This window comes from Mesoplodon densirostris, chromosome 2 (assembly GCF_025265405.1).
Source record: "Mesoplodon densirostris isolate mMesDen1 chromosome 2, mMesDen1 primary haplotype, whole genome shotgun sequence".
NCBI classification, from domain to species: domain Eukaryota; kingdom Metazoa; phylum Chordata; class Mammalia; order Artiodactyla; family Ziphiidae; genus Mesoplodon; species Mesoplodon densirostris.
The window spans coordinates 104,327,427-104,340,529 of NC_082662.1; positions in this window are offsets into that span (position 1 = coordinate 104,327,427).

Consider the following 13,103-nt stretch of genomic DNA (forward strand, 5'->3'; position numbering starts at 1 on the left):
AGGCTGTTCTTGTTTTTTTTTCCCTAACTTTGAAAATACTGTATATAGAATATTATCCTAATTTGGGACTTCCTTCTCTACCTGTGATTTCAGACTTTCTGGGGCCACAGGGTTATTATCAAGTATCCATGGATCCTTATGCTGAGCCAGCCCTGAGAGTAGCCTGGACAATGTGTACTTACTAGGCTCTGGTAAATATTTATTAAATGAATGAATGAACCACCTCATTCATTTACATACTAGTGTATTTCAAATTATGTAAATACCATTGTATTTAGATTATCCATGGCTGCATAACAAACTACTCCAAAACTTAATGGCTTAAAACAACAATGATCTTGTCATTTCTCATGATTCTGTTGGTTGCCTAGGTTGTCCTGCTGGTTCTACCTGGGATCATTCATGTGGCTGCATTCAGCTGGCAATCAGCTGGTGACTGGACTGATAGCTCAGCTGGGACAGGTGGGCCTCTCTCACCCCTTGTGAGGCTAGACCAGCTTCCTCACATTATGGCAGCTAGGTTCCAAGAAGGCAAACCCCAGAGGGCAAGCACTTACCAAGCTATTGCTGTGTCAAGTTTATTGATGTCCCCTTGGCCAAGCAGGTCACTCAATCCAGAGTCAATGTGACAGGAAACTAAACCAAGAGGTTGATTTTTTTTGAACCAATAGTGTGACAATCTATAACAGTGTGATTAATTAATTGTAAATTCAGAGTTACTGAATTCATAAGAGCTTTTGGTCATAATGTTCTCTCAAGCATCAGAATGTTCATTAAAGTTCAGACATTCTTGTGAGGCTCCACTAAATTGTTTGGCAGTTTAAAGGGATCCTTGTAATCAAAAGAGATGGAAGGAATTTAAAGTATTTGATCTTATTGATATATTTGGGATGAGATTTGAAGCATTTGGAAAATATTGCTTTAATATTTATTATGTTCTCCACCATAGTAGGATGATGAGTGCTAACTGAAGAATGTTTAAAAAGTTAATACATTACTGCACTTTTGCTAGAGGAATAAGATAGGATGTTTGTTCTTTCTCATCCAGGGCAGAGCACATCACCCTTAACTCCTCAGGCCCACTGCTCCTATGACTTTAATGTGGCAGAAATCAAGGTTAAAGTACCCAAAGTAAACGTTTGCAAAAAAAAAAAAAAAAAAAGCGACATTGTAAAAAGCTGGCAACTGACAAATATAAAACTTCTACTTTTACATACTAGTTCTATAGTGCCAGCCAATAACTATAAAGTGAGAAAGGCATCAATCAGTAACAGGAGAGCAGGCAGGGGAAATGGCAGGGGAGTGAATGTGCCCATTGACAGAGAATCTAGTGGTCATCCTGTTCAGAGGGGTGAAATAAGAAGTGAGAACTTAAGTGTCTTGGTGAGTTGGATATTTTCCTTGGTGATAATGAGTCTGTGCTTTCTTTGGGCAATCAATCAACTAGCGATGTCGAGAGATCCAAAAGGAGACCAGTTCCCTTCCAGGGGAGTCTCCCTACAAGGATGCTCGCTACACGTGTGGTCAGAAGGCAACGCGTTGGCTTGTGGCCCAACTGCAGGCAGCACTGCTCTGGCTGACTGCAAAGGGCTGCCTTTGGGCACGTGGCCACCAGAGTGGCATAAATTGTTCACCCCATCTTTATTGGCACCTTCCGGACCCCACCCACACAGTTTTCTATGTGATCCTGATGTTTCTCTTAAGACCTTTCTAGCAGACCATTTTCCCAGTTTCTCCTCTGTGGCTCAACACTCCTCTCCAGTTTCCTCTTTGTTTACTTGTTCTTTCCATTAATTTACTCAACATGTCTTGAATGGCAGCTGTGTTCAAAGTTCTCAGTGAGGTCCTGGAGCTACACAGGGCAAATACTGTTGGTTAAGGAAGACATATCCCCAAATAGCCTCCAAAAAGCAGGAAGTGATAGCAAATGTCACACGTGGTAGAATAAAGGGTCAGAGGAAGGAACTGATCTTTTACCTCCATGACCACTGCTTCTCAGCTTTCTTCACGGCCCCTTTTCCTCTTTGCCAGGATTCACTTTCCAGCTGCTTCTGTCTCCCTCACCAGCCACCCAGCCACTCTGGCTTTGATACCTCATCCCAGCCCTGATCATTCTCCTTAAATCCCAGCCACCCTTTCCTCTCTCTATTAGATGTTGTCATTGAAGGATTCTGGGTCTTCAGTCAGGCAGCTTGGCTAAGACTGAACTTACTCTTCTGGGACCTACTGTCACTCCTGTATTCCCAGACTCAACAATGGCTACATGTAACCTACAAGAAACCTTAAGTAGTCTTGGACATATCCTATCTCTGGGTTTCTGAATCTACCTTGCCAGGTACTTGTGGGTTTTACCTTCGTTTTACCTGGGAAATGCCGCATCTCATCCTCTTCCTATTAATTCCCAGGACCATCACACCAACCTACTAACTGGACTCACACCTCCACCTCTTTCTTTTCTAAACTATACTCCAGAGACTTCCCGGGTGGCACAGTGGTTAAGAACCTGCCTGCCAATGCAAGGGACACAAGTTCGATCCCTGGTCCAGGAAGATCCCACATGCTGCAGAGCAACAAGCCTGTACACCACAACTACTGAGTCTGAACTCTAGAGCCCTCGAGCAACAACTACTGAGCCTGCGTGCCACAACTACTGAAGCCCACACACCTATAGCTTGGGATCCGCAACAAGAGAAGCCACAGCAATGAGAAGCCCGCGCACCACAAAGAAGAGTAGTTCCCGCTCGCTGCAGCTAGAGGAAGCCCGTGCACAGCAATGAAGACCCAATGCAGCCAAATAAAAAATAAAAAGCATAGGCTCAAGGGCCAGCCTGATAAACTATCCTCCACTGAGACCAGGATGATTTTTTTTTAATATATAAATTGATCATGTCACTTCTGTGCTTCAGAACTTTATCATTGTACACAGAGTAAATTTTTTGGCATGGCATAGAAGACTGTCCAGATGTGATGTCATTTCCAATATGTTAATACTTCCTCTCCACCCCTACACCCTGCCTGCACTACACACACACACACACACACACACACACACACACACACAGAGATACTTTTAACTCCTTCAGAAAGCTCCTAGGGAAAAAAAAGCATGAAACTCTCAAAAATGAAGAAAAGTGATTAGTAGAGTACCTTCTGTGAAATGCTGACCTTGCCTAGTGTGATTGTCAGGGACGGTCTAAATCTATACGGGCTGTGCACCTCTGATTGCCTTTGGTGGACCAGCCTGTTTCACAACTCTAGAATTAGAGGTTAAGTTGTGGAAAATGGTGGTAATGCAGATGTCCTCTTCCACAACAGGGCAAATGATTCCTTTTCATAACTATGCAAATAAATTTTGTCTCACAGAGGCCACAAACTACTGTAAGTCAAATCTTGATTCAAACTGATTTTAACATCTTACTGGTTCCCTCATTAATTAAAGCATTACATAACATCCTTGGTACATGTTAATTTTAAATTTCTGTGAGAGTCATGAATTTACCACTTGACAATATTTTGAGGATTTTGTCAGTCATCACCAAGATGCTCCAGTGTACTTTCCTGGGGGAGCAAGGGAAACTGCTTTGCAAGAGAAGTCTCCCTCCTGGGCTGCTTATGCCTAAGCCCATCTTTTCTTTGCTCCCAGAGTGCTCCTTAATTGACAACAGAACCTTAACATTTTCCCTCAGTTTTTTATATCAACAAAAATTATGTGTTGTATGCATCAGCTTACACATAATTTTCAATATTTTAGGAAACTTAAAACCTTGAACTGATACTTTTTTATGTAAATTTATTTTTTTTATATATTTATTTTGGGCTGCATTGGTTCTTCATTGCTGCACATGGGCCTTTCTCTAGTTGAGGCGAGTGGGGGCTACTCTGTCTCGGTGTGCGGGCTTCTCATTTCAGTGGCTTCTCTTGTTGCGGGGCACAGGCTCTAAGCACGCGGGCTTCAGTAGTTGTGGCATGCAGGCTCAATAGTTGTGGCTCACAGGCTCTAGAGCACTGGCTCAGTAGTTATGGTGCATGGGTTTAGTTGCTCCACGGCATGTGGGATCTTCCCAGACCAGGGATCCGACCCATGTCTCCTGCATTGGCAGGTGGATTCTTAACCACTGCACCACCAGGGAAATCTCTTGAACTAATATTAATTGAGCCAATAAAAGGAAAATATTGGACACAAGTATTGATTATTTATTTACTTTTGTTTTCATTTTCATAGAAATGAAATATAGAGTGGTTATATTGGGGGTCATTTAATAAACATGGTCATTTTTGCCACCTTAAGAAGGTATAAAAGGATTGGGTGGCAGTAGAAAGTTGTGTTTTGTGTATTCAAGATCTTTTTCTGGCCTGCTAAAATGCTTGTATACGACTAAGGTCAATCATCTATTGTGCAGTTTTCTTTATAAAACAGAAATTAATTACTTTGATTAAAAGTAATGGTAATATAAGTGGTTAAAACTATATAAGAACAATAGCGATGAAGAAAAACAACTCTGTGCATTTTTTATTTTCAAGGGAGAAAGAATAGTTTCATCCTAAAATAAGAGTTTGTTACAGTCAGAATAAGAATGAAGGACAAAACTCGAGAAAAGTACATTTTATTTGCCATGGTTTTGGGTTTTTTAAATTTATTTATTTAATTTATTAATTTTTGGCTGCATTGGGTCTTTGTTGCTGCACGCTGGCTTTCTCTAGTTGAGGTGAGCAGAGGCTACTCTTCACTGCAGTGCGCGGGCTTCTCATTGCAGTGGCTTCTCTTGTTGGGGAGCATGGTCTCTAGGCACGTGGACTTCAGTAGTTGTGGCACGTGGGCTCAGTAGGCTCTAGAGCGCACAGCCTTAGTTGTGGTGCACAGCCTTAGTTGCTCCGCTGCATGTGGGATCTTCCCGGATCAGGGCTCAAACCCGTGCCCCCTGCATTGGCAGGCAGATTCTTAACCACTGCGCCACCAGGGAAGCCCCTTGCCTTGGTTTAAAGCATCTCAGTCTGAAAATAAATTTATGAACTCGGAAAATTTTGATGGGCTTGCTTCCCTGGTTTATTAATGCCCGTGTTTACAACGTGAAAGGTTATTTACCATCTCTGTCATCTACCTAGAAATCAAAGATTGAATGTCTTTGCAGGATAATTTTCTGTGACGATGTTGACTTTATGATGTTTTTGATTATTTTTTTAAAGTTTCTTTACTTGCTCTTCCCTGGTGGCACAGTGGTTGAGAGTCCGCCTGCCAATGCTGGGGACACAGGTTCGTGCCCCGGTCTGGGAAGATCCCACATGCCGCGGAGTGGCTGGGCCCGTGAGCCATGGCCACTGAGCCTGTGCGTCCGGAGCCTGTGCTCCACAACGGGAGAGGCCACAACAGTGAGAGGCCGTGTACCGCAAAAAAAAAAAAAAGTTTCTTTACTTGTGAAAGGGCTGAGTTTCTATAGAATTGTATTATTTTCTTCTGTTTATTTTAAAATATTTTATTGTAATTAGATTAAGTTGGTAAGTTGGTATTGTTTCTCAATCACCCATGATCCCATTTTAATCAAGTGATTAAGATAGGATTAAAACTCCTCTGACAAGCTTTTTAATTTTGTCCTCCCAAGACCGAGCCTTAAGTTTAGAAAGAATAAAATAAAGTTTCCGGAATATTATTTACACCTAAACCTATCATTGAGATAACCTAAAAGGCCCATGGAAAATGGCAACAATTTGTTATTTTGCCTTATAAAAGGAGCAATGTTAGAAATAATTAGGTTTGTTGGCATGCCCATATTTCTTAACAAGCTCAACATTATTGTAAGAGCTGCCTAAGAAGAATTACCAAATCATGAAAAAATCTTCCATGAATTAAGTTAGAATAGGTAAACTTTATTAATATAAATTTTTAAAATTGTATGCTTTATGTGAAATCCCTGGAAACTTTTTAGTGTACTCACTGTCCATATGTTTTTACTTTCAGGGGAAACCACTGCTCAAACTCATATGAAATGTCCCCCAATAGAGGATTTCATTTTTCTATATACTGATATGATCAGTTAATGTAATAAATTAACCTCAGCCTTTCTGTCTTTGTCATTTACAAATAATTTTTGCTTTACTTTTATGCTTGCCTGATGGCTCTCTCATAAGCTATAAACTAGAGTTTCTCTTGTCAACTAAGAAAGAGTCTCAGAGCTTCATGGGAAGGATTGCATCAGGGACTTTGAACTATTGATACTTCAAAGAATAGATTCTCAGGGACAAGCTTCTGAGCTGACACTGCTTGGACAACTTCAGACCACACCAGTGGACTGGGTGGGATTTCCAGGACTCATTTTAGTCTGGAAGCAAATGCCTTTCTGAAAACAAACTGCTGACAGAAAACTTAGCAGCAGAAGAATTAATTATATCATTAATTTTGAACTATAGTATATTAAGAATTAATTACTTACATTAGATTGAACTTGATGAGCTAAGAGTGAACTTGATGAGCTAAGTTTAATTGGAGCTACTTCTTTGGAGTATTGTTCATGTTGCTTTTGTGTGTTTGTGTTTGTAGGGTTTTTTTCTTCATTGGATACATCAGAAAACCCTTTCTCTTTCTTCTTAAGCTATCTCTAACCTTCACTGTAGTAGACTCTGTTTTGCTACCTGAAGTTAAACAAATGGTACCCAATTCTCCCTGACACTCCTCTCCCCTCATCCTTCAATTCAGAAACTCTTATAGTCTCCTAACTTTCCTTGAACAATATAGCTATTGCATGGGTTTAATTAAAATGTCTTCTTTTTGCCAGAATATAATTTAAAACACTGACTTGACAACCAAAGCCATCCACTCTATTTAGAGAAAGACGGAGCACCATATTTGAGAAAGATTCCCGTTTAATTAGATATGAAAAAAGCAACATATGTGGAGCCAGTGCTCACAAAGCTCTCTATTAAGGAGATTGTGAAAGCTTTGGAAAGGGGCAAAGAAGAGGACCTAGTGTCCTATCTAGACCACCCTCTAGGTTATCTCTCTGCTATTCATTGTCTTTGTGCTGTGACACAACTCTGTATGTTGTAGAAATTAATAACACATTTTATTCTCGTCCATGGAAAAGCAAATTGTGTTTGGTGAAGATGCACTTGATTACTGCCCTGTGGATGCTAAGTGGTTTCACATAATTACGCAAATTTATTTCTATATTCCTGATGGCCTATATAAGTCTCTCCTCTTTGATTTCTCCTTTGAACTAGTTATAATGCCCTACTGTTTCCCATATTAATAAATGGGTTAAATAAAGCCTTTGGCATGACTTTATTATCATGATTTTACTTTTGTTAAAAATTTTTATTTTTTTAACAGTTTCAGAGGTTAGCCTAGCTACCCAATGGATTTACCTGACAGAACCAGGTAAATTGCATTGCCTCAGGAGTGCGCTCCATGGGGAGGTTAACCCAGATGTATCTCTTCTTGACACCCACAGGTGAGTTCCAAGTGACAACAGAATTTAACTTTGCTAACTCTCCCCTTCTCTGGTTTATTTTTATTCTTCCCTACTGGATTTTTGTTTTTGTTTTTGTTTTGTTATGGCCAATGAGTTAGTTCCCATTGTTGGTAGGAATGATTAGGAATTTGGTTTTATAATCTCACAATTTGGGTGATTTCTCTAGAAGGATGATAGACATCCATTCTCTGTTGGGAGAGATGACAGATAATTCAGTTCAGTAGGGTTTTTTTTTTTTTTGTTTATCTGTTTGTCCTTTTGTCTAAAATCAATTAATCATTTAGTGCACAGTGGGAGAAGAACAGCTCTTTGGTATATTTATAACAGTGAAATTTTTTTTTGTTTCTGTATTTATCTGTGGCTGAAGTTGCAGATTTAAAGCTATAAGCGCTCTGTGTGTCTGTCTGTCTGTCTTTCTCTAATTCAGAAAGGCCTTTATTGCTCATTGTAAGACTATGGAAAGATTTCCTATTTTTTGAAGGCTTAAGTTTTGTCATGAGTTTGCAGTCCAGCTATTGGCCAGGGCTGCAGTTTCGTGTGAAATCTCGACTGGGCAAGAATCTGCTTCCAAGTTCACTCATGTGGTTGTCAGGACTTATTTCCTCATGGGCTGGTGGGCAGAGGTCTTCAGTTTCGCACTGGCTGTTGGGCAAAAGCCTTCCTCAGTGTCTTGCTACATGGGCTTCTCTAGAGAGCAGATCACAATGTGGCAGCTGACTTTCCTCAGGGTGAGCCAGAGAGCAGGAGAAAGCACCCAAGAAGGAAGTCATGGTCTTCTTGCAACCTGGTATCAGAAGTAACATCTCATCACTCTGTCATATTTTATTCATTGGAAGCAAGTCAGTAAGTCCAGCCTACACTTAAGGAGAAGCAATTACACAAGGTATGAATACCAGGAGGCAGACTCAGTGATCGTCTAGAGGCTGCCTACCACAGATCTCAAAGAGCTTTTATATATGTGGGTTATAGAACTGTCAATATTTCCCATATTAGAAATTGATATTCAGAAATTTTACAAATATTTATTAATTGGCTCATTTAAAGATAGCAATGATAAATGCATTTCATGTTAACATAAATAACATCTTAGCATTACTATTAAAATAATTTCAACCTCATGGACCCCTGAGAGAGAACTGCTGTCTTAAAAGTGTCAGTTTGCTCCAGAATGTGAAAGAGCATAATGAAGAAAAAAGCTTGGAAAGTTAAGTTTCTTTTCCTTGGTTTAACATACCTGCATCTGAATAAAAAGTAATGAAATACGTTAAAATTATAGCAAAGTCCATTCAATGCCAATGGGCTTACTTGATTTACCAACAAATGCATTTGACTATAACATGAAAGGTTATTCTCTGCCTTCTTCATAACCTTCCTGTGTAGTAGAAACTCTGGGTCTTAACAGCATAATTTTCAGAACTTTATATTGACTGTATTAAGGCCTTTATTATTTAAGAAAAAACAAAACAAAGAGTCCTCACTTACAAAAGAACTAAGGTTCTTTTCCATCCCCTGTTATCTTCTATGTTTATCCTTTAATGTGTGATTGTCATTTTGATTGAGTAGGTAACCAAGTACTGTTTCTCTTCACCCAAGACCCTATCTTAGTCAAGTGTCCAAATTTCCTCTTACAACATTTTTTTAAAAAATTTTTGCCTACTCAAAATTAGATCCTAGATATAAGAAAGAATAAAACTTTAGGATCTCTCTTACATCTAAAACTATCTTTCCAGTTCCCTGGAAAATCACAAAATTTGTTCTTTTACCTTATAAAAAGAGAGGTATTAGAAAGAATTTGATTTATTTGATGTGCTTTTACTATAAGAGTTACATGGGAAGAGTTTGTCACATCAGAAAAAATACTCATTCTACCCTAGGTTAAATTTGGATAGATAAAATGTTATTAATATAAATATTCTGGGTATTGTATGCTTTGTGGGAAGTCCCTGGGTAATGGTCAATACCCTTGCTGTTATAATGTTTTTTCCCTCTAGGATAACTTATCAAAACTCTGATGAAGTAGTTTTACAACATTTTCCTACACTTGTCAGAGTCCTGGAGGTGATATTAGCCATATGCCTGATATTAGCCATAATAATTTTGCATATTATTAAAATGTTTAATTGGCCACAATCTTATTTTATTTGCATAAAGCATCTTCTAGGCCAGTGGATGTCAAGCCGGGATGCGCATCAGACTTATTCTTGGAGTTTTATAAAAATTCAAATATCTAGGCCCTACTCTACACTTACTGAATCTTTTTTTATATATATACAGCAGGTTCATCTAGGCCCTACTCTACACTTACTGATTTTTTTTTATATACAGCAGGTTCTTATTAGTTATCTATTGAATCTTTTTACTTAATATTCTAAGAAAAAAATATGCCTTTAGGCTATTATATGTTAACCTTAAGATTTTTCTCTTTATTTTATGTGCCATTGAAACAACCAAATTTCTTCAACCAGTGTATTTTTCATGTTACAAAACTTCATCAGACCTTTCACATTTGAAAATGGTCAATTATAAAATAACCATAGCCATTATTATTTCTGTGTTGTGGAAACTTTTTTTAAAAACCACTCAAATGAAAATAAGCAAAGCCTATTTTTTCTGAGCTTACTATAACAAGGGAGTCAGCCACCATTGCTTGCATCTTGGCAGAAACTCAAAGGCGGGCAGAGGAGTGGGAAAGCTCTATAGTGGGAAAAAAGGGAAGGCTTCAAGTGTGCCCTGATTGGAGGCTGTTGACCTGGAGAAACTGGAGGTGGCAAACTAGAAATGGCACATCCTGTGTGATTGGTTGCGGGGGGCATATTTGGCTTTGCTGGTTGTCTCTAAGTTGGAAGCTGGGGCAAAAATTCAGGAAGCTGTCAGTTTTTTATCAAGTGCTGGCCATTTGGGGCTGATTGCTACAGGAATTATCATTTGGCTTCTTGGATGGGTTGGCTTCTTGGTCTGGTTGCTGCAGGCTGTGGGTCAGAGTTCTACTTTTATATATAGTCTGGTCCTAGTCCATTGGTATATTCAGTCTCCCATCATCATTTACAGATAGCTTTTGTCTCACTGTCTTCAAGCAAATTGCTTGCTTGAAGTCTCTTCTATAAGCTACAGGCCAGTGTTTGTGTCTTCAGCAAAGGACAGTCTTAGAGCCCACCTTGTGGAGATAGACTGTACCAAATCCTACGAACTACTGATGCTTCAAAGACTAATCTCTCAGGTCCAGGATTCTGTGCTGGCTCTGCTTAGACAACTTTCAGAAAACAGCAAGATTTCCAGGACTGCTTTTAGTTCAGAAACAGACAGCTTCAGCTTCATGAAAACAGACTACTAACCCAAGATCCAGCAGAACAAGAATTAATGACATAAGACTGAATGAACTAATGAAAAACATTTTTGTGACTATTCATTTTGAATACTGTTGATATCATTTTCATGTATTTAAGAACGTCATTTTACTTTCTTCCTAAACTTTCCATAATCCAAATCAATTTAGTAAACTCTACTTTTGTAAACTGAAGTAAAACATTTAAAAATGGTATCTGGGGACTTCCCTGGTGGCACAGTGGTTAAGAATCCGCCTGCCAATGCAGGGGACACGGTTCAAGCCCTGGTCCAGGAAGATCCCACATGCCACCGATCAACTAAGCCCGTGCACCACAACTACTGATCCTGTGCTCTAGAGCCCATGAGCCACAACTACTGAGTCTGCATGCCACAACTACTGAAGCCCCTGTGCCTAGAGCCCGTGCTCTGCAACAAGAGAAGCCACCGCAATGAGAAGCCCACACACCACAACAAAGAGTAGCCCCCTTTCGCTGCAACTAGAGGAAGCCCGCACGCAGCAACAAAGATCCAATGCAACCAAAAAATAAATAAATGAACTAATTAATTTTTTTAAATGATATCTGATTATCACTGGACCCCAAATCAGAAGTTCTGAATTCTGACTTTCCTTACTTTCCGTGGCGATGCAGTTACTTGCACAAGTTCTTACCAGAATATAATTGGACAAATGGATTGTGCAACCAAGACCTTAGCTGGAGTGTCACATTTGAGAATGATCCTCATTGAATTAGGTATGACCAGCCTCTTTTAAGGAGCAAGGGCTGACTTTACTCATCAAGCTGATGCCCACAAAGCCCTACTGGAAGTATTAGTTGGGTTCCTGCTTTCTAGAGTCCCATTCTCACAGATAGTAAAGAAGGTCATTTCCTGGAAAGCCAGAAACCTTTGTCAATTTGGGGGACCTGGAGAAGAGAGGAATTTCCTATAGTTTATGGATACTGCAGGTAGAGTCTAGTGGAGAGGGTTTCTTGGGTTTGGCTTTCTAACATGCTCTTCCCTCTGCCTCAAGTCCCTACCTCTACTCCTCTATCAGAAGGATTCCCAAACCAAAGCCAAACAATCCTTCTAGACTGAACTAAAATTCCTCCTCCTCTGGGGAAGGCTTCCCGGCTCCTCCTCTAGATAGAACTCTCCCTCCAGGATTCTCAAAGCACTTGCACATTTTCATTATCCAAAAGGCCTAGAGCACAGCAAAGTACATGGCATCACATGGCAGATGAACAAAAAAGGAGGGAAGGAAGGAAGGCAGGAAGGAAGGGAGGGAGGAAGGGAGGGAGAGAAGACTTGCAGCTAAGAAGAAATAGTGTGTGGCTTAAATTTCAAGAGAGATTGGATTTTAAAATCGGGGAGGGAGCTCAGACTTAGGCTCTCAGTAATGCTACCTCTTAGTCACTTTGGCCTACTTTGGGGTCTGCTGCTAGACTCTCCTTTCCCTCCCTCCCTCTCTCCTTCCCTTCCAGGAATGGGGACATGAAACCCTGGTGTCAAAAGCTGGGGAGACATCTAGTCTGTAATCCTCCATCCCTTATTCCTGCGTGAGCCAGCAAGTTACCTAACCTCTGTCAGCCCTCCGTTTCCTTATCTCTGGAGTGGGAAAAGTGATATCCACGGCCTGGGGTGGCTGGTAAAGTCTGTAAAACCTTTTAGCCCGGGTTCCTGGCCAGAAGTAAAGGCTGGCTATTGTATTGCTATCATCGCCACTCCCCCCTCCAGGAATCCCAGTGCCTGTCCTATTAGCAAGTTAATAAGCAGCCTGACCTCACTGTGCTCCCCTGACACATTTGTAATCCTCAGTGGCCCTTCTGCCTGCCAAGTCTTCTCCCTCTGGAGGTCAGGGTCCGGAGTTAGTGATTTTTGCTAGCCGAGTGTGTTTCTGAGACTCTTGAGGCTCTGATGCCCACTCTGCTCCCAGTCTGCAGAACTGGTGTCCGGAGAATTCTCTGCAGCATCCCCTGGGCATAGTGTGTGTGTGTGTGTGTGTGTGTGTGTGTGTGTGTGTGTGTGTGTGTTTTGGCAGTGGAGAAGCTGGGCTGCGAGGCACAGCCTCTTGGGTGGACCTCCGCTGAGGCCCTGTGTTGGGGAAGAGCCAGCCGCCCACCGGGAGAAAGCAGGGAAGGCTGGGCAGCACCCCTCCCCCTCCCACCCCCGCCTTCCCCCCGCCCCCCTCACCTGCCCCCTCACCTGCCCCCCTCCGGCCACCAGGCTACTTCCGTTTCTTGAAGCTTCTATTTTTAAGAAATGGATAAATGCCAAAATGGGGTCATAAAAAGGGCAATTTATACATTATTCTTTGAT